The sequence below is a fragment of the Heptranchias perlo genome, chromosome 1 (genome assembly GCF_035084215.1).
Source record: "Heptranchias perlo isolate sHepPer1 chromosome 1, sHepPer1.hap1, whole genome shotgun sequence".
NCBI lineage: Eukaryota > Metazoa > Chordata > Chondrichthyes > Hexanchiformes > Hexanchidae > Heptranchias > Heptranchias perlo.
The window spans coordinates 121,855,268-121,877,181 of NC_090325.1; positions in this window are offsets into that span (position 1 = coordinate 121,855,268).

Below are 21,914 nucleotides of genomic sequence, written 5' to 3' on the forward strand. Positions count from 1 at the left end.
AATCAGCTACCATGCTTCCTCATACACCACATCGTTGACTGCACTTCAAAAGTACTTCATTGGCTGTGAAGCATTTTGGAATGTCCTGAAGTCATGAAAGGCACCGTATAAATGCAACTTCTTTCATACATACTGTGGCCAGCCAAGAGAGTGGACAGGGAACTTACTCCTAGCCTCTCCCCAGTCGGTAGTTCTGTGGATGTTCCTGAATCTGCTCAACACCGCCTTGCCTGAAGTTCTCAGCATCACAATGTACTACAGTGCCGTCCAGCCAACAGCTACTTCATCGTATTGTAGCTTGAGGGTAATGTAACAGATAAAACACCCCTATGAACACCTCAAACCACAAGTTTCAACCACAGCAAGCATGATCTTATACAAGGATAAACAACTGACATTGTCTCACTTATATCTATGCGGTCAGTGCAAGAACTCATGGACCATACCCACAGCCCACCAGATCTGAACCAACCCCACAACAGAAACCAACATTTAGGTCCTTAACCTTTCATCAGAATTTTGGGTAAGCCATAACCACCCGCCTTTGATACAGAGCTTCCCCTTTACAGGGAATGCACAAGAATTTCTTGTTAATGTGTGGCTAAGCTAACCCTTTCTAAACCATATGAGCCACACACAATGACAGGTCAGTTATTCCCAAATAGGCATCAAATAAGGCAGAAAGACAATGGCCCAGAATTTGCTGTGGCCGGTCAATGAACGGTGCCCGCCGTTAGTTAAACTTGCCTTTGCCTGTTTAATTTCCATGAGATTTTGTGCCTCATGTTGCTGGAAGTGGGAGATGGAAACAGCACGGCACCCTCTACAGGGCATCTGTGATCGGAGTGAACAGGGCAAGCAACTGTGTATCTCCTTAATCAATCAGATTGAAGAATTGTGAAATGACCAATGCAAGGACTGAAAAGGAAGTGTAAATTAGAGTGGGTGAATTCAATGTACAACAAAATCAAATACAGAAAGAGAAATAAAGATAAGAAAAGAAAGATTGGATTAAAAGAGAGAGAAAAAAGAGACATAAAGAAAAAGTAAATTTTAAAAAATTAACATTTTTAGAAAAAATCTCCAACAATTAAAACCTGAAGGAATGAGACTCCACACTTGTAATAGTTAATTTTCAGTGCCAGAGAGGTTGACTGACAGTAATTAACTCTTATCACACCATCAAAAAGGGTACTTAGACTGAAATGGACAAGCCCTAACTTTCTGTGGTGAGTTTAGTTCGTATCCCCCATACAAGTACAGGAACTTCACACCGTTCAATGCATTTGAATGATGAGTCAGACGGCGCGATGCCATTTTTGTGAAGCTAACGGCAGAGCAGCGCATCACAGACAGCAACTTCCGGAATTTCGCATTTAACTGCGCATCTGCCCTCGCCTGAAGTTGCTGAGCGATTTGCGCATAAATAATGGTGAGTGCCATTAGCCGCACGGTTATTTTGACAACAAATTCTGGACCAATAAAACACGAAGTTCCTGATGGCAGTTAAGTCCAATGCATAACAACTTCTTCTTTTTATGCTTTCTGTCAAAAGGAATGATGCTATTACAGTTGTGCAGGCTCCCCTGATATTGAATGGTTGCTGTAAATATTTATTAACAGAATGTCTTATAAAATGACTCCTCAGTGCACCGAAGTTTTCTATTCTCTACATTGTTACTGTAAATAATGTAATTCCCTTTTCTCTCCGGTTTCCAATTTTCTGTGAATATCTCAGTATTTCACCATTTTCCTATTGACCGTCACATTTAGCAATATATCATCTCCCTGCTCTTTCTCCATTAAATGGTTTTGTTATTTTTCTTTAATACTCCCATAATTTCAGTTATTTACTGGTCCTTTCATACTAGTGCCTAACTTTTATTTCTCTATAGTTATTTTAGTAGTGGTACAGTATTAATTTAAAATACACTGCTGGTACCTTCTTCCTGCAGTGAAAGATTCCACCTATTCTCTGCTGTGACTCTCACCTCTTGGGGGCATTATTGTGAAATTTGCAATTTGTATCATCAAAGGAACAACATGGGTTGCAGTGCTATTGTTGGGGTATTTTGAGTTTTGTGCTGTGAATGTTTCTCTGGGATTGGTGATTTATTATAAAGTCGTAAACAACAAAAAAATGTCCCTGCCCCAAACTTGAAATCCTATGCTAACGGTATTACAAAATTCTCTTCAGTCATATTGTCCTTATTGCAAAACAAAACTGCTCATTCCCCAGTGCAAATTACTGTTGGTGTGTAAATCTCTTCCTTTTTCTTGTCAAATAAAGATATATATTGAGGTACGACTGAAACACTTTTTTAAAATGAAAGAACGAATTTGCATTTATATAGCAGCTTTCATATCATCAGGATGTCCCAAAGCATGTTCTAGCCAGTGAAGGACTTTTGAAGTGTAGTCATTGTTGTAATGGAGGGAAATGCAGCAGCAAATTTATGCACTGCAAGGTCCCACAAATAGCAATGACATAGACTCATACAGCACAGAAGGTGCACAAAAGGATAAATGACAATATAATCTATTTTTAAAGTTATGTTGGATGAGGGATAAATGGCTAGGACATTGGGAGAACTCCCCTGCTCATTTGGATAGTGCTATGGGATCTTTTATGCCTACCTGAGAGGGCAGATGAGGCCTCAGTTTAAAATCGCATCAGAAAGCAATCCTTCACTGAAGTGTCAGTCTAGATTTTTTGCTCAAGTCCTGGAGTGGGGCATGAATCCACAACCAATCTGACTCTGTGAGAGTGCTACCACAGAGTCCAGGCTGACAGTTAAGGATTGATAAGGTTATGCATATCAAACCGGTAAACCACTCGTGGTGGATTAGGTGTGACCACTTGGCAGTAAGTGGTTACTAGATTAGGCTAATGGCACTGCAGTTGGGCCAAAGAAATAACGGAACAGATTTTCCTCAGCAGTTATGCCATCCACATGATGCTAGAAGTTATGTCAAGCATTTAATACATTTGCCCAAGTGTAGGCAGGTGCATTGTAATTGAAGCAAGTGATGGTGATACATCATGTGACACATGTCCTGTCATTTATGCTATGGCAATGCTGCCAAGGTGGCAGAGGGACTAATTTAAATTTTCAGAGAGCAGAGCTCTGTGCATGCTGTGATGTGTTCAAGCTTCTGGATCTGGCAGTCTGAACCATGGCCCAGCAGTTTGAAAAGTTACTGCTGGCTAAAAATTGATACTGTAGCTACCATCTAAGATCAAAAATTGGTAGCTACAGTATAACTGCACCCTTAAATTGTCACTTTCTTTCAGTTTACAGAATGGCTCCTCCACATATCCTTCAAAATTGAACTCTTGGCATATTCAGTCGTTCACCCAATCTGTACGCTGGCCACTTTGGAATTATGGTATAATATTCCATAAATAATATCACAAAAAGCTCATCCAAATGCAAGTAATCTATGCATCTATTATTGGGTATGGTTAAGCCTGACTTGGCCACGTATGTTACATTTGAGAATTAGAGTAGACACTCAGCTGGTGATTAATATTTTGTAACTGTTCTATCTGTGTTCAGACACATAAAACGAAGATATTCAGACAGTAGACTACTAACAGCAAAAGTGATAATCGTAATATCTTCTGAAGAAGAATGGATTCCTTTTCTTGATTCTGGATTAATTTTACTTCCTTTCCCTAAAGAAAAGCAGTCACAGTTTAATATTTGTGCCTGGTGGTGAACACCCTTCCTCTAACCTACCTTCTAAAATACCCGTGGTGCCAGTCTCTGAGCTTGTGCTTGCTAGGGTTGGATCGAGTGCCGTTGCGTCTTAAGGAAGGCTGCCCTCCTCTTCCCGCACTGACACAGGGCCCTTGATCTTTTCAGCACCTGAAATGAACGAGGGACTAGGGTTAGCTTGTAGTGTGAAGGAGGAGCAGGGAGAGATGATTGACTGCTAAAAGCAGCTGTGTTTTATCATGTAGAGTGAAATAGAAATGAGAACGCAAAAAGGAAGGTAAGGTGTGAAGAGACCCTGCACGACTTGCCCTCTGCCCGTGGTGGCCAGTACCTCTCAGAATAATGGCCAGTACCATAGGGGGAAGGGTGTGCAGGCAGGCTCAGCCTCCTCCGCTTGCTGTGTCTTGCTTCATGTTGTGCGTGACCGTCTCCTGCAAGAAAGAAGGGAGTGTGTTAGCGACAGCCTTGTGAGGTGTTTTGAGAATGTGCCTGTCATGGTGGAATAATGCAGGTGTTGTGTGCAAGATGTGAGGTGTGGGGAAGTAAGGGTTGCAATAGTGGCGAGTGTAGGAGGTGCAGAGTGCATGAATGGGAGGAGAAGAAGGTGGAGTGAAGTGTGGTGCAGTGATTGTAGGAGAGTGAAGGGAAGTGAAGGAGGGATGTGTTGTGAGCTATGTGGCTATATGTGATGCAGATGTGAGGAGAGAATAATTGATGTTAGCTTACCTTGACAAATCTGGTGAGGTCACTGAACTTTTTCCAGCATTGCAGCCATCTCCTGGCAGCTAAGCTCCTGGCATTGACCTCTTCTGCGACCTCATACCACTGGTAGTGGAGGTGTTGCCTGGAAGGCTTTCTACCACTTGGGAGAAACAGGATCTCCCTCCTCTTTGCTACTGCCTGGACTAGGGCCACTAAAGTGGCATTGAAGAACCTAGGGGCCCATTCTACAAATCTTGCAGCCATTTCTTTGTTCACAAGACAGCCACAGTGCACCTCCCCTTTACGAGGTGCAGGCTGCCTGTAAGTAGCGTCAGAGATGCCTGACTTCCTACCTTCCAAACAGGCATGCAACCAATAAGCAGCGCGGGTAGCACTGACTGCACGTTGACCCTTGATAGTGAGGTCCTAGCATGAATTTCACATGTGTCCATGTGAACAGGAGTGTGTAGTCTCCTGCGTGTCCGTTTTCAGGTGCGATCGAATTTGTAGGCCATGTAGTCATTTAGACCAGGAAAATCAGCCCTTTTATGTTATGTGTTAGTCAAGCACTGCACTACTAATTTCTTGCTTTATCTTTCTATCATTTCTTGTAAGAAAATCTATCAGCTTTAGCTGAACACAACTGTCTGACATTGTGGTATTTACTGCCTTTTAGAATAAATCGGAGAATGTGGTCAAAACATACCATAGGTAAAAGGCAATCCTCTGACATGCTATCCACAGCACACATGTAAGCACACAGGTTTCAATGCACAGGAGACTCGATTCGCTTATGGGGACTGCCTTTTTGCTGTGAATAGTTATAAATGATGGGAACAAGCCTGAATTCCACAGGCAGAAGTGATAGCTGAAAATTTTCTAGTACTCTATGCAGAATTTTGAGGAAATGGATAAAAGCAGGTTTTCACTCCATAGGATATAAGTATGACATTGGTTACAGTTTCTCTTTTTGTGTGGGTTAGATGGTTTGGGCTTAGCAAAGTGAAATACTGAAGGCAGCTTCATTTTATGAGTGCAAGAAACAAGTCCTCGTACATGAAACATAAAAAGTTAGCATGCAGGTGCAGCAAGCAATAAGGAAGGCAAATGGTATGTTGGCCTTTATTGCAAGGGGGTTGGATTACAAGAGTAAGGAAGTTTTACTACAATTGTACAGGGCTTTGGTGAGATCTCAGCTGGAGTACTGTGTACAGTTTTAGTCTCCTTATCTAAGGAAGGATATACTTGCCTTAGAGGGGATGCAATGAAGGTTCACTAGATTGATTCCTGAAATGAGAGGGTTGTCCTATGAGGAGAGATTGAGTAGATTGGGCCTGTACTCTCTGGAGTTTAGAAGAATGAGAGGTGATCTCATTGAAACATACAAGATTCTGAGGGGGCTTGACAGAGTAGATGCTGAGAGGTTGTTTCCCATGGCTGGAGAGTCTAGAACTAGGGAGCATAGTCTGAGGATAAAGGGTCGGCCATTTAAGACTGAGATGAGGAGGAATTTCTTCACACAGAGAGTTGTGAATCTTTGGAATTCTTTACCCAGAGAGCTGTTGATGCTGAGTCGTTGAGTATGTTCAAGGCTGAGATAGATAGATTTTTGGAGTTGAGGAGAATCAAGGGATATGGAGATCCAGCAGGAAAATGGAGTTAAGGTCAAAGATCAGCCAGGATCCTATTGAATGGCGGAGCAGGCTTGAGGGGCCATATGGCCAACTCCTGCTCCTATTTCTTATGTTCTTATGCTCTTATGTCTGAAATGTTTGTAAAAAATGCTCGTGTACAATCCTACTTGACCTCCTCCCGAGATCCTCATCATCATAGATGCCAGTGCCCAGCCAATTCAGTTCACTATATGTGACATTAAGAAGTGACTGAGGACATAGGGTAAAGTGAAGGTTACGGGCTCTGACAATATCCCGGCTGTGCTGTTGAAGATCCAGTCCATCCCCTACCCAAGCTGTCCCAGTACAGCTGTGACACTGGCATCTAACCAACAATGTGGAAGATTGCCCTGGTATGTCCTATTCACAAAAAATAGGATAGCTGTAACCTGATCAATCACTGCCCCATCAGCCTCCTCCGAATAATCAGTCAAGTGATGGAAGGAGTCATCAATAGTGCCACCAGCAACCTGCTCACTGAGGCAGGGTATTCTGTGATGACTGACACATTGACACTCTGAAGGGGCTGCAGGTTGGGCACATGTATGTCACTGCGTATGTATTCCTTGAAACTACGACATTTCAAGACTGCCGAGCTGAATCCACGATCTTGGTGAGGGGCGGCGTTCACAGGGAGTACACCATGGGAACCTGCGGGTGCACAGCCTGTGATCTTCCATCCACGTGTATTACATTTTCCTACATTACAACAGTCACAACACTTCAAAATCACTTTGTTGGCTGTAAAGCACTTTGGGACGTCCCAAGGTCGTGAATGACGCTGTATAAATGTAAGTTCTTTCATTCAATTGAGTATGATGAAAGGAAAATTTGAGTGCTTGGATAGGTTAGTGGAATTTTTGCAGTAGGCTCCTTGCACCATGTCACAAATTGTTATTGCCTGTTATGTTGCAGCTTTGCAAAAAGGCCTGCACAGCTACTTACTTGAGGAGGAAGGAGAGACGGAAGGTGAAACCCTTGAGGCAGAAGATCAAGGACATGAAGAGGATGCAGCAGTATCACAATCAGCGGCAGTTGGAGAGGTGTGAAACAGACTTATTTATGTCACCTTTGTGATTCAGCTGCTGACTTGTCAGAGTTGGCTCAGTGTTAACACTCTTGCCTCTGAGTTAGAAAGTTGTGAGTTCAACACCCACCACAGGACTTAAGTGCATGGTCTGATCCTTCAGTGCAATACTGAGGGAGTACTATATTATCAGAGCTGCTGTTCTTCAAATGAGGCCCTCTCAGGTGGATGTAAAAGATCCCATGGCTCTATTTGAAGAAGAGCTGGGGAGTTTTCCTGGCCAAAATTTATCTCTCAACCAACATCACTAAAAACAGATTAATTGGCCATTTAGCTCATTGCTGTTTGTGGGATCTCTCTGTGTGTAAATAGGCTGCCACTTTTGCCTACAATACAATAGTGACTGCACTTCAAAAGTAATTCATTGGTTGTAAAGTGTTTTGAGATGTCCTGAGGATGTGAAAGATGCTCTATAAATGCAAATTATTTCTTTATTGCACCTTGGTAATGAGAAACATGACCATTACACAACCTCCGATCACCCTCGTAAGTCACACCAATCATATTTACCAGTCACTGAAAGAAACTGAGCCGAAAAGCAATATTCACAAGTCCAGTGTCAGTTTATCTTGTAGTGATGCAAAAAATACAGATTCACAGTACCCAATACATCCATACGTTACTGGTACACAATCCAAAAAAACAATAGATTCATCACCATGCCTACCCCTGGTGACATTTTGACCTTTCTTTCAGCCTATTCTTATACTTCTTCTAAGTGCCACTTGAAGGCCTAGGGGGCTGTTATGTGGACAGTTACTTAACTTAACAATAAACCTCTTGGGAAGTTGGCTGCCTTCCTCACGGCCACTGAGTCCTGGGATGGACCTGCACCAGGCTCCTCAGCAGCCTGAGTCTGTAAAGCTCTTTTGTGCTGCTGTCATGAGGAAGAGCAGGATCCTCAGAGCACTATCCTGCTATCCTGCTAGAAATGGGAAAAGAATAAAGGTGACTATTGATCTGCAGGAGAAGACCTAACGAAAGAAAGAAAGACGCATTTGTATAGTGCCTTTCACCACCTCAGGATGTCCCAAAGTACTTTACAGCCAATGAAGTGCTTTTGAAATGATGTCACTGTAATAATTGTAATAATGGAATCACTAAGATCCCTAAAATCCTGAGTGTGTGTGTGTACTGGATGGCCTCCAAGTCCTCTGAATTGCTGCTCTGCAAAAATTGAAGTCTGGTAACCATCAATGTCTCAATGTGGTCTCCCAAGGCCTGAAGACCAGTAGTAAATGCTGCCACATTGGAGGCACTGACTGACTTGGAGGCACCCCTGCTATGGGAAATGTTTGCAGATGATGTTGCAGCTGCCACTCGCTCCAGGATGCACTGAATTGAGGAAAAAACATTTCTGTTGGTGCTGCAGAGGATGACATTGAACTCCACTGTGATCCTTGCCATCTGCTACATATTTTGGGAGAGAGTGCGCATTGCGTCCAATGTGTGCGATGCTCTGTAGAATCTTTCTCTTCATGGCAGGGCCCCTGAGATCACCATCTGCACACTCTAGAGCCAAGGGCTGACATCTCCAAAGCCTCTGCTCTAGAGCACCAGGTTCCTCTTCCATTGCCGTATACTCTGGCTTCCTTCTGCTTTATACCTCTTCTGGGTGTGCATAAGTCCACAGTCTAGTCTAATACACTCTTTCAAAGTGGAGAACAGTGGGAAAGAAGGAAGGGCCCTATGACTGATGATTTGCAGGTGCCTTAAGTCAGCCCTGACACAGACACATACACACAGAATAAAAGAGAGCACATACAAAGAGAAAAAATAAATAACTTGCATTTATATAACATCCGATTAAATTCTGAGGATGTTCCAAAGTACTTCAAAGTCAATGGATTACTTTCAAAATGTAGTCACGGTTGTAATAAAAACAAGAAAGGCAGAATAAGAGAAGCAAGGAGAATAAAGGCGAGAGAGAGAGAGTTGGATAGTGGAGAGACAGAAATAAATGGTGGAAATATGGGGGGCTTAGTGGCAGGGGGGAAGGGGATAGGTTAAAATTTGACACATCTAAAACCCGACCTCAATCTGTCTCCAACGCACCCACTTCCAGTGTGCAGCCAAATAACTCGCTCTCGAGAGGCGGGTCCATCGTTACAATATGCTAATGAGGGTATTTGCTATCCATTTTTCTACATATGGCCTGACTCCACATACTCTGACCTTAGCCATGAGTCTACAATGCGGCACCTTATCGAAGGTCTTTTGAAAATCCAAATATATTACATCTACTACATTACCCTTGTCTACTCTTTTCGTTACTTCTTTAAAGAATTCAATAAGGTTGGTAAAGCATGACTTTCCCTTCTGAAATCCGTGCTGACTATTCTTTATTATATTTTCATTCCCTATTACATCTTTGAGTAAAGTTTCCATTATCTTTCCTACTACCGACGTTAAGCTAACTGGTCTGTAGTTCCCTGGATCTGTTCTATCTCCCTTTTTAAACATTGGAATAACATTAACTGTCCTCTCTGGCACTATTCCCTTTTCTAATGAATTTTTATATATATGTACTGGTGCCTCTGCTATCTCCTCCCGAACTTCTTTTAATATTCGCAGGTACAAAGGTCTTATCCTCCCTAAGTTCGATTAGTTTATCAATTATCTCCTCCCTTTTGTATCTTAAATGTTTTAATATTTTAAACATTTTTTCTTCTAATGTCCTGCCCACCTTATTAGTCTCCCTGGTAACTACGGAGGCAAAATAACTGTTCAATATTTCTGCCATTTCGCTGTCATTACCTGTGAATTTATCTTGTGCATCCCTTAGTGGCCCTATCCCTATCCTGATTTTTCTTTTGTTGTTTATGTGTCTGTAGAATACTTTACTATTTATTTTTATATTCCTTGATAATTCCTCTTTGCTTTCCTAATTGTTTTTTTGACTTCTTCCCGAAGCTCTTCATATTCCCTTTATTGTCTATGTACGTGGTGTATGCCTTTTGCTTTAGTTTCAATTTTACCCTTATCTCTTTATTCATCCATGTTGTTTCATTATTGGCTAGATTGTTCTTGTTTTTTAGAGGAGTATACTTCTCCTGAACTCTGTTGATCACCGTTCTAAATATTATCTGCAGCTGTTCTATTTCTTTATTTGTCAATTTTTTCTCCCAGTTTATCTGCCTTAGTTCCATTCTCATCCACTCAAAATTAGATTTTTTCCAATCCATTACTTTGGTCTTTGACTTACTTAGTTCTTTCTCAATCATTATTTTAAACCTTATTATGTTGTGATCACTATTGTCTAGATGTTCTCCTAAGCTTACTTTTCTTACCTGTTCTGGTTCATTTCCCATTACTAGATCCAGCAGCGCTTCCTCTCTTGTTGGGCTTCTCACTTACTGGGTAAGAAAGGAGTCCTGTACACTCTGTAAAAACTCCATTCCCTTTTCCCCTTTCCCTACCTCATCTTGCCAGTTTATTTGGGGGTAGTTGAAATCTCCCATGATTATTATTCAATGTTTTTTTACTTATTTCATAGATTTGTCTACATATTTCATCCTCCACTTCCCTTCCACTATTAGGTGGCCTGTAGAATATATCTATTAACATGATTGATTCTACAGTTATATAAAAAGAAAAAGGGTGGCTAAGGCAAACGTAGGTCCCTTAGAGGATGAGACCAGGAAATTAATGGTGGGAAACATGGAGATGGCAAAAATGCTGAACAAATATTTTGGGCTCGAATTTAGCAGGCCTGCGGGTTCCCAGCGGGTGGTCCTCCGGGAGCGTGGTCAACACGCTCGGTGAAATTAGTGGGTTGCCCGCGCGATCGTAGCAGGCAACACACTAATAGGAATCAATTACCTGCTCCTCCGGGGTCCACGGCGCTGGTCTGTGCGTCGGGCGGGCTGCGCATGCGCAGTACGATCTGTCAGCTTGAGGCTCTCTAGTTCAAGGGGCAGTCCTCCACTGACAGATGCTGCAACCAATGGAACAAATTTCAGCATGGAGCAGCCCAGGGGGAAGGCTGCTCCCAGTTTAATGATGCCTCACCCCAGGTATCATCAGATGGGGTGAGGAGGAGGGGGAGGACACAGATCTTCCCCCCAGCGGGCGGGAGGAAGCGGCCTGCCTCTGCCACCAAGAAGGCCTGGCTCGAGGTGGCAGAGGGGGTCACCTGCGCTACCAACATATCGCCCACCTGCATACAGTGCAGGAGGCGCTGCAATGACCGCAGTAGGTCAGCCACAGTGAGAACACGAAGTCTTTCCCCTACACTCCGTCTGCCACAACACTGCCCCCACCCCACATCTCCTTCGGCACCGCCAACACTACTCTGTCACATCACCCTTCATACCCACTCAAACCCCATCCTCATCTTACCTCCACCTACTCACCTCGCCAGTACTCATCCTGCCACGAACACGCGACCCAATCCTCATACAATCTCATTGCTCCATCCCATACTCAACCTCTCGTGCATCTCCCTCACGGCCAGCCTCACTCAACCTGCCACCACCTGTGCTGCAGCCACAGGGCATGCATCACATATGTGCAGTAGGCAGCGTAAGGCAAACGTGTCGTGAGCATGAAGGGGGTGCACAAGGGTGTCTGAGGGTTTGTCCTGGGTGTTACCTATATTGAATTTCAGAGCAACAAACAGCACACATTATATTGACACCACCACTGTCATGTCTCCGTGAATCCTGTCCGTTGAGTCCAATAATGTCCGCTCCTGGGTATCACTATGAGGACCCACCACTGATGCCACCCATCGTGTTACTGCAGAGTAGGTGCAGGTGTATTTGCAGGGCTCTTCCGTGAAGACGACTGAGAGACATCGGCGGTGTAGCCGGCTGCACCCTGGAAGGATGCGGAGGAGAAGTTGTGGAGGGCAGTGGTGACTTTGACAGCGACAGGTAAGCAGTTGGTGCTGGGGCCAGCCAGGAGCAGCTCGGCATGAAAGAGCCTGCAGATCTCCACGACTACATGTCGAGCGAATCTGCGCCTCCGTGTGCACTGCTGCTCGGAGAGGTCCGGGGAGCTGCGCCTCGGTCTGTGGACCCTGCGGCGAGGGTAGTGCCCTCTGCGATGCGTCTCTCCCTGCGGTAGCCCTCCCTCCTGCTGTGCAGGTGGGCGTGCAACAACACCGTGTTGGGGGGCTCCACGTCTCTGCGGCGGACGGCGTGGACTGCGAGGCTGCTGGGGCTGGTCATGCTGTTCGTCCTCCGAGGGTGTCCACGCACCACCCATCTGGCAGGTGTTGGTCTGAGGGGTTGTGCAGGGTAGGTGGGTGGTTCCTCGCATTAGGGCTGCGGTTTCGTGTCGGTCTGTCCTCTGGCTTGGCGGGGGGTGGTGGAGGGCAGGGGTTGCCCTATGTGACGCGGTGGCCTCCTGCGTGGGTGAGGGCTCTCCCCCGTGGAGTGCACCTTGGCACCTGCCACAGGCTGCTGGCTGCAACACGCCTGGTTGGAGAGAGACTGTTTCCCCCAGTGTGGGAAACTCACTGCCTTGAACCCAAAATCCCACACTTCCTCTTTTGACAGCTGCTTCAGCTCATTAACTGACCTCAACAATCAAGGTAAGTACTCTCAAGTGGAACCCCGCTGGCTTTAATTGCCTGCGGGATTCCCACCAGCGGGGCTTGCGCACGCAGCCCCGCACGTCAGCGCGGTACCTGGAAGTGGGCGGGATTTCGGCGCGATCCGGTCACGTGACTGGATATCGGGATTTTCGGGGCCCCCCCGCTGGAAACCCGCAGGTAACCCGACGCGAAAATCGAGCCCTTTGTTTCAGTCTTTATGGTGGAGGACACTAAGGATATCCCAACACTGGACAAACAGGGGGCTCTTGGGGGGGAGGAGCTAAATACGATTAAAATCACTAAGGAATTGGTACTCCGTAAATTAATGGGACTCAAGGCGGATAAATCCCCTGGACCTGATGGCTTACATCCTAGGGTCTTGAGGGAAGTGGCAGTAGGGATTGTGGATGCTTTGGTAATAATTTTCCAAAATTCTCTGGACTCGGCAAAGGTCCCGGCAGATTGGAAAACTGCAAATATAACACCCTTATTTAAAAAGGGTAGTAGGCAGAAGGCTGGAAATTATAGACCAGTTAGCCTAACATCTGTGGTGGGTAAAATTTTGGAGTCTATTATTAAGGAGACAGTAGCGGAACATTTTGTCCTATTAAACATAATTTAATAGGACAAAGTCAGCATGGCTTTACGAAGGGGAAGTCATGTCTGACAAATTTGCTTGAGTTCTTTGAGGACATAACGTACAGGGTGGATAAAGGGGAACCAGTGGACGTAGTGTATTTAGACTTCCAGAAGGCATTCGACAAGGTGCCACATAAAAGATTATTGCTCAAGATAAAGAATCACTGGATTGGGGGTAATATTCTGGCATGGGTGGAGGATTGGTTAGCTAACAGGAAGCAGAGAGTTGGGATAAATGGTTCATTCTCGGACTGGCAACCAGTAGCCAGTGGTGTTCCGCAGGGGTCGGTGCTGGGTCCCCAACTCTTTACAATCTATATTAACGATTTGGAGGAGGGGACCGAGTGTAACATATCAAAGTTTGCAGATGATACAAAGATGGGAGGGAAAGTAGAGAGTGAGGAGGACATCAAAAACCTACAAGGGGATATAGACAGGCTGGGTGAGTGGGTGGAGATTTGGCAGATGCAATACAATATTGGAAAATGTGTGGTTATGCACTTTGGCAGGAAAAATCAGAGAGCAAGTTATTATCTTAATGGCGAGAAACTGGAAAGTACTGCAGTACAAAGGGATCTGGGGGTCCTAGTGCAAGAAAATCAAAAAGTTAGTATGCAGGTGCAGCAGGTGATCAAGAAGGCCAATGGAATGTTGGCGTTTATTGCTAGGGGGATAGAATATAAAAACAGGGAGGTATTGCTGCAGTTATATAAGGTATTGGTGAGACTGCACCTGGAATACTGCATACAGTTTTGGTCTCCATACTTAAGAAGACATACTTGCTCTCGAGGCAGTACAACGAAGGTTCACTCAGTTAATCCCGGGGATGAGGGGGCGGACAAATGAGGAGAGGTTGAGTAGATTGGGACTCTACTCATTGGAGTTCAGAAGAATGAGAGGCGATCTTATTGAAACATATAAGATTGTGAAGGGGCTTGATCGGGTGGATGCGGTAAGGATGTTCCCAAGGATGGGTGAAACTAGAACTAGGGGGCATAATCTTAGAATAAGGGGCTGCTCTTTCAAAACTGAGATGAGGAGAAACTTCTTCACTCAAAGGGTAGTAGGTCTGTGGAATTTGCTGCCCCAGGAAGCTGTGGAAGCTACATCATTAAATAAATTTAAAACAGAAATCGACAGTTTCCTAGAAGTAAAGGGAATTAGGGGTTATGGGGAGCGGGCAGGAAATTGGACATGAATTTAGATTTGAGGTTAGGATCAGATCAGCCATGATCTTATTGAATGGCGGAGCAGGCTCGAGGGGCCGATTGGCCTTCTCCTGCTCCTATTTCTTATGTTCTTATGTTCTTATGATCCCTTCTTATCCTTTGTCTCAATCCATATGGATTCCGTTTCTACCTTAACATTACTTATGGTCCTTTTTCTATTGCCATTATGTCTCTATTTAGCAGAGCTACCCCCCCTTCTTTGCTTATCCTTTCTAAATACATTATATCTTGCAATATTTAACTGCCAGTCCTGTTCCTTACATAACCAGTTTCAGTTATCCCTACCACATCTGGCTCCTCACTATGAATTATTACCTCCAGTTTCACCGTTGTTTTTGGTGCTCACAACTGGTTTCTCAGTTGCCTCTGGTAAACAGTTTGGTGAGAGTACTTGTAGTGACAAACATATTGGTAAAATTTGAAGGTGTTCACACAGAGAACATCAGGATGGGTGGTGCCATGGCTGCTTTAGATTGGATGAGGAAGACAATCACCATCCACAGCAGCAAGGTCGTGCTGTGGTGGGAGCTGCAGGTGGACAACAGAGGGGGGAGCAATAGAGGGGGGAGCAACAGAGAGGGGAGCAACAGAAAGGGGAGCAACATAGAATCATAGATCATAGAAAGGTTACAGTACGGTAGGAGGCCAAACGGCCCAACGAGTCAGTGCTGGTTCTAAGCAAGAGCAATCCAGCTAGTCCCACTCCCCCGCCCTATCCCCGTAGTCCTGCAATTTTTTTCCTTTCAAATACTTATCCAGTTCCCTTTTGAAAGCCACAATTGAATCTGCCTCCACCACTCCCTTAGGCAGTGCATTCCAGATCCTAACCACTCGCTGTGTAAAAAAGTTTTCCTCATGTCACCTTTGGTTCTTTTGCCAATCACCTTAAATTTATGTCCTCTGGTTCTTGACCCTTCCGCCAATGGGAACAGTTTCTCTTTATCTATTCTGTCTAGACCCTTCATGATTTTGAATACCTCCATCAAATCTCCTCTCAACCTTCTCTGTTCCAAGGAGAACAATCCCAGCTTCTCCAGTTTATCCACATAACTAAAGTCCCTCATCCCTAGAATCATTCTAGTCAATCTTTTCTGCACCCTCTCTAAGGCCTTCACATCTTTCCTAAAGTGCGGTGCCCAGAATTGGACACAATACTCGAGTTGTGGTCGAACCAGTGTTTTATAAAGGTCCATCATGATAACCAAGAGGGGGAGCAACCGAGAGGGGAAGAACAGAGGGTTTGAGTTCCCATGTAACAGGGTGTACAGAAAGAGGCTCAGATTCCTTGACCTTTCAGAACAGCAGTGCTTCTGGAGGCTGTGATTGTCACGTCAGGTGGTCGTAGACATCTGCAGCCTCCTAGAAGAGGACCTGGTCCCTGCTGGATCTGGTGGCCGTGTATTACCAGTGGCTGTGAAAGTCACCACTGCCCTCAATTTTTTTACCTCTGGCTTCTTCCAAGGTGCTACTGGAGACATATTGAGGGCCTCCCAGTCGGCTGCACATAAATACAGGTGATGGATGGATTGTTTGCCGGGGTGGGAGTTATGTAAACTTCCCCTTTGATGACAATAGCCAGAATGAGCGGGTACTCAAATTCGCGTCTCTGGCTGGCTTCCCACAGGTGCAGGGTGCCATTGACTGCACACATATGGTAATCTGAGCACCCCCAGATTAATGATCCTTGGGGGGGTTGCTAGGTGACAAACCTGGCTGATGACAACTAGTGAGGAACCCCACCAATGAACCCTAAGAGCGGTACAACGACAGCCATATGACAACCAGATGTGTCACCGAGCAAGCCATCGGCATGCTCAAGGTGCACTTCAGGTGCCTGGACAGGTTTGAAGGCTCCCTTCAGTACTTGCTAGTGAGGGTCTCTAGAATGATTGTGGTGTGCTGCATTCTGCACAACATTGCACAGCAGCGAGGATTAGAGGTGGAGGAGGAACATCGCTCATTATCTGATGACGATGCCAATGAAGAGGAGGATGAGGAGGACGAGTCGCAGGAGGAATCATAGAATCATAGAATGATACAGCACAGAAGGAGGCCATTCAGCTCATCATGCCTGTGCCAGCTCTTTGAAAGAGCTATTCAATTAGTCCCACTCCCCTGCCCTTTCCCCTTAGCCGTGCAAATTTTTCTACTTCAAGTATTTATCCAATTTGCTTGACAAGACAGAGTGAGGGGGCAGTGGGTGCACTACAGGATGTAGCTGAATTTGCAACTGTACTCACCTTTCCTGACCTGGTTAGGTCATTGAAGAGCTTCCTGCACTGGATCCAGGTACAGAACACTACACTCCTGCTGCTGACCTCCTCAGCCACCTCTAGTCACGCCTTCTTGGTGACAGCAGCAGGTTTCTTCTTCCCATTGCTGGTGAAGTTTACCTCCTTCCTGCACCCAGTAGTACATCAAGTGATGCGTCGTTAAAGCGGGGCGCAGCCTTTGAGGGCCTTCAGTCTTTAAAATTTGGCGTCTCTTTACAGAACCTCCCAACTCCTCCAAATTCCATTGTTGAATTGGCCCTTTAAATAGCTGAGTTGAGATCGCGTCATGCAGGTGCGCATCACACCTGCTTTCGGGCATTGGAGATGCGAAACCCGGAAGTAAAATGATAATTAGGTATTCATGTTGAAATCGGACATTCCGACGCACCAAAACGTTTTCCAGGTTTCGTGCCCGCTATCGCCCCCCCCCACCTCCCACTCAGAACCCACCTCTACGTTATTATCGGGGCTGTAGTGTTTTGTAACTAATTTTATATTCACTGAATAATACTGCCCCTTTCAAATGCTTAACAGATGGTGCTTATTATTTAGCAAACCCCCATCAAAATTGTAATTTTGCTACACTTTGCATGTCTAGATGTAGGTTTTGGGAGTACACAGGAAATGTATGCAAAAATTGTTTGAAAAAAACATTTTGGTAAAAGAACAAAAAGCTAAAATATTTCAGATGGTGAGAATCTGAAACAAAAACAGAAAATGCTGGAAACACCCAGCAAGTCAATCAGCATCTATAGAGAAAATGGGCACGGTAACGTTTCTGATGAAATGGCAACTTGTCTGTTCTCTCCACAGATCATCCTTCACCCACTGGCTGTTTCCAGCAATTTCTGTGTTTGTTCTTTTACCAAAAACAATCAGCAGCTGGAAACCCTGAGCAAGTTATTCATAGAAGAACTGATAGTTATCTTACATTTCGGTTGGCATTTCAGAATAATAGCAGTAGGGGTACTCAGTGTAGGAGAAGCTGACATTCACATTCAGTGGACTCTAAACATCACACTTACCATATCAAACAGAGGTAAAACACCACACAATATCATAAATACCAAAATAGTAGTATCATAGTATGATACAGCCAGAAGGAGGCCGTTTGGCACATCGTGCCTGTGCTGGCTCTTTGGTAGAGCTATCCAATTAGTCCCACTCCCCTGCTCTTTCCCCATAGCCCTGCAAATTTTTTCCCTTCATGTATTTATCCAATTCCCTTTTGAAAGTTACGATTGAATCTGCTTCCACCACCCTTTCAGGCGGTGCATTCCAGATCATTACAACTCTCTGCGTAAAAGAAAGTTTCCTCATGGCATCTCTGGTTTTTTGGCCAATCACCTTAAATCTGTGTCCTCTGGTGACTGGAAACAGTTTCTCCTTATTTACTCTGTCAAAACCGTTCATGATTTTGAACACCTCTATCATATCTGCTCTTAACCTTTACTGCTCTAAGGAGAACAACCCCAACTTCTTCAGTCTCTCCACATAACTGAAGTCCCTCATCCCTGATACCATTCTAGTAAATCTCTTCTGCATCTGCTGTAAGACCTTGACATCCTTCGTAATGTGTGGTGCCCAGAATTGAACACTATACTCCAGCCTTCGATTTTGTACACAAGTAAAAAGCAAAATCCTGCAGATGCTGGAAGACTGAAACAAAAACAGAAAACCATGAAAACACTCAGTAGGTCAGACAGCATCTGTGGAGAGAATAGACAAGTTAATGCTACTGGCGCAGGCCCTTCTACAAAACCTGTGGAATGCCAGTGGGTTTGGTGAGTGCGGATTTGGTCAAAGTGTTCAAAAGGGAGCTTGTCGAGTTCCTGCAAGTGGAAAACATCTCCAGTTATGGGAAGCAGGTTGTTGGGGTAGTGGAATTTGTCACCATGATCTCATGGACATTGCTTGATTGCCTGTGGTGGGGGGGGTTGGAGAGGAATTTCCCAGAGTTTTTTTTCACTCTTTTTGCTTAACCCAATGAAAATTACATGGCTGACGAGGGGGTGGTGGGGGGAGGTGGTGGAGTGGGGGGGTTGGGGGGCTGGGGGAGGGTAGATGGGTTTAATGGTGGACAGGGCGGACTCGATAGACCAGCTGGTCTTTTCTTGTTTATTTGTATGTTTTGCAGAACTGTCAAAATTTGACTGGCCCTGAAGTTCTTCCAAGAAGGCAAGTGACTGTTTTGACTGCTCCTGATAGTTTTAAGTTTTTATTTAAAAATTGAAGCATGCTGAAAGTTTAGTGTAAAATCTTTTGAAAGTATTTTAGTGACTGAAGTCCTCCCTGGAATGTAAGTGCTGTTTGCTGGTTTCAAAATGCCATCCCTTGATAACGTTTTTTTGCTCCTCTGGCAGGAGAGGACGGCAGCAGCAAGAGGATGAGAAGGCTAAGGTCTCCACGATATGACGAGGCGAGCATGGAAGTACTGCTGCAGGCTGCGGAGAGGCAGAGGGCAGTGCTGTACCAGGTATCGGGCAAAGAAAAAGTATCCAAAACTGCTAGACGCAATGCGTGGCAGCAAATAGTGGAGGAACAAAGATAGGTGGAAAAGCAAGTTGCGATGAGGACACAAAGGGCTCGATTTTACCACCCGCTATCGGGTGCGTTCTTGGCGGGGGGGCCCCGAAAATCGGGAAATCCAGGAGCGGGACCGGATCCCGCCTCGATCCCGCCCACTTCCGGGTTCCCCGCTGACGCGCCGGCGTGCGCGCGCAGCCCCCGCTGGTGGGAATCCCGCAGGCAATTAAAGCCAGCGGGATGCCACTTGACAATATTTAGTTAGGTATTTCAGGTCATTAACTGACCTGATTAAGGGATTATGTGGGATTTTTGAACAACATGGGACTGTTTCCCACACTGGGGGAAACACTCCCAGGTCGAATGGACGTGTTGCAGCTGTCAGCCTGTGGCAGCTGCAAAGGTCCATTTGACAGGTGGTGGGGGGAGACCCTCACCCATTGCAGGAGCCACTCTGTCACTTGGGACAAAGTTTGGCCTCCACCACCCTCCTCCTGACAATCAAAGTCACCAACTTGCACACTTAACCCGGGGTCCGGAGACATGTACCTACCTTGCGGACCCCCTCAGATGTACATCTTGCGGATGGAGGCCGCCGTAGCTGCAGTCATGACCTCCTCGGAGGGCGAACAGCATCACCAGCCTCACCAGCCTCGCCATCCACGCCGTCCACCTCTGACATGTGGAGCTCCACAACAGAGTGCTGTGACACATCCACCTGTGCAGCAGGAGGGAGGGCTACCGCAGAGAGAGATGCGTCGCAGAGGGCACTACCCTCGCCACAGGGTCCACAGACCGAGGCTCAGCCTCCTGGACCTCTCTGAGCAGCAGTGCACACGGAGGCTCAGAGTCACTCGACATGTAGCCGTGGACATCTGCAGCCTCTTTCATGCCGAGCTCCTCCTGGCTGGCCCGTGCACCATCTTCCTACCTGTCGCTGTCAAAGTCACCACTGCCCTCAACAACTTCTCCTCCGCATCCTTCCAGGGTGCAACCGGGGACATCGCCGATGTCTCTCAGTCGTCTGCGCAGAAGAGCCCTGCAAATACACCTACACCCACTCTGCAGTGACACAATGGGTGGCATCAGTGGTGGGTCCTCATAGTGATACCCAGGAGCGGGCATTATTGGACACAACAGACAGGATTGGCGGAGACATGGCAGTGGTGGTGCCAATATAATGTGTGATGTGAGTTGTTCTGAAATTCAACAAAGTAACAACCTTGACAAACCCTCAGACACCCTTGTGCATCCCCTTCATGCTCACGACACGTTTGCCTTACGCTGCCTACTGCACATATGTGATGCATGCCCTGTGGCTGCAGCACAAGTGGTGGCAGGTTGAGTGAGGCTGGCCGTGAGAGAGATGCACGAGAGGGTGAGTATGAGAGAGAGCCATAAGATTGTATGAGGATTGGGTTGCGTGGTAGTGGCGGGGTGAGTACTCGCGAGGTGAGTAGGTGCAGGTAAGATGAGGATGGGGTTTGAGTGGGTATGAGGGATGATGTAACAGAGTAGTGTTGGCAGTGCCGAAGGAGATGTGGGGTGGGGGCAGTGATGTGGCAGACGGAGTGTAGGGGAAAGACTACGCGTACTCACTGTGGCTGACCTACTGAGGTAATTGGACTGCCTCTTGCACTGTGTGCAGGTGGGCAATATGTTGGTGGCGCTGGTGACCCCCTCTGCCACCTCGAGCCAGGCCTTCCTGGTGGCAGAGGCGGGCCGCTTCCTCCTGCCCTCCGGGTAGAAGATCTCTGTCCTCCCCCTCCTCCTCACCCCATCTAATGATACCTGGGGTGAGGCATCATTAAACTGGGAGCAGCCTTCCCCCTGGGCTGCTCCATGCAGTCATCTTTGCAACTGGTTGTAGCATCTGTCAGTGGAGGACTGCCCCTTTAAATAGAGCGCCTCCAGCTGACAGATCTTACTGCGCATGTGCAGCCCGCCCGACGCGCAGCTCAGCAGCGGGGAACCTGGAGGAGCAGGTAAGTGGATCCAATTAGTGGTTTGCCTGCTACGATCGCGTGAGAAACCCACTAATTTCACCGTGCGCGTTACCCACGCGCCCGCGAGCCCATCCGCCGAGAACCCGCAGCCCTGCTAAAATCGGGCCCAAAGTGTCTGCAAAGGGATACTGACAGGTTAAGCGAATGGGCAAAAATTTGGCAGATGGAATATAGGGCTCGATATTTCCAGGGCTGGGGATTCGCGGCGGGGGAGCTATTGGGCGTGTGGGTAACGTGCCCGGCGAAATCAGTCTGCCCCGCGCGCGATCGCAGCCAAATTGGATCCACTTACCTGGTCTTCCGGGTTCCCCACTGCTGAGCTGCGCGTCGGGTGGACTGAGCATGCGCAGTAAGGTCTGTCAGCTGGAGGAGCTCTATTTAAAGGGGCAGTCCTCCACTGACAGATGCTGCAACAAATAGGACAAAATACAGCATGGAGCAGCCCAGGGGGAAGGCTGCTTCCAGTTTAATGATGCTTCACTCCAGGTATCATTAGATGGGGTGAGGAGGAGGGA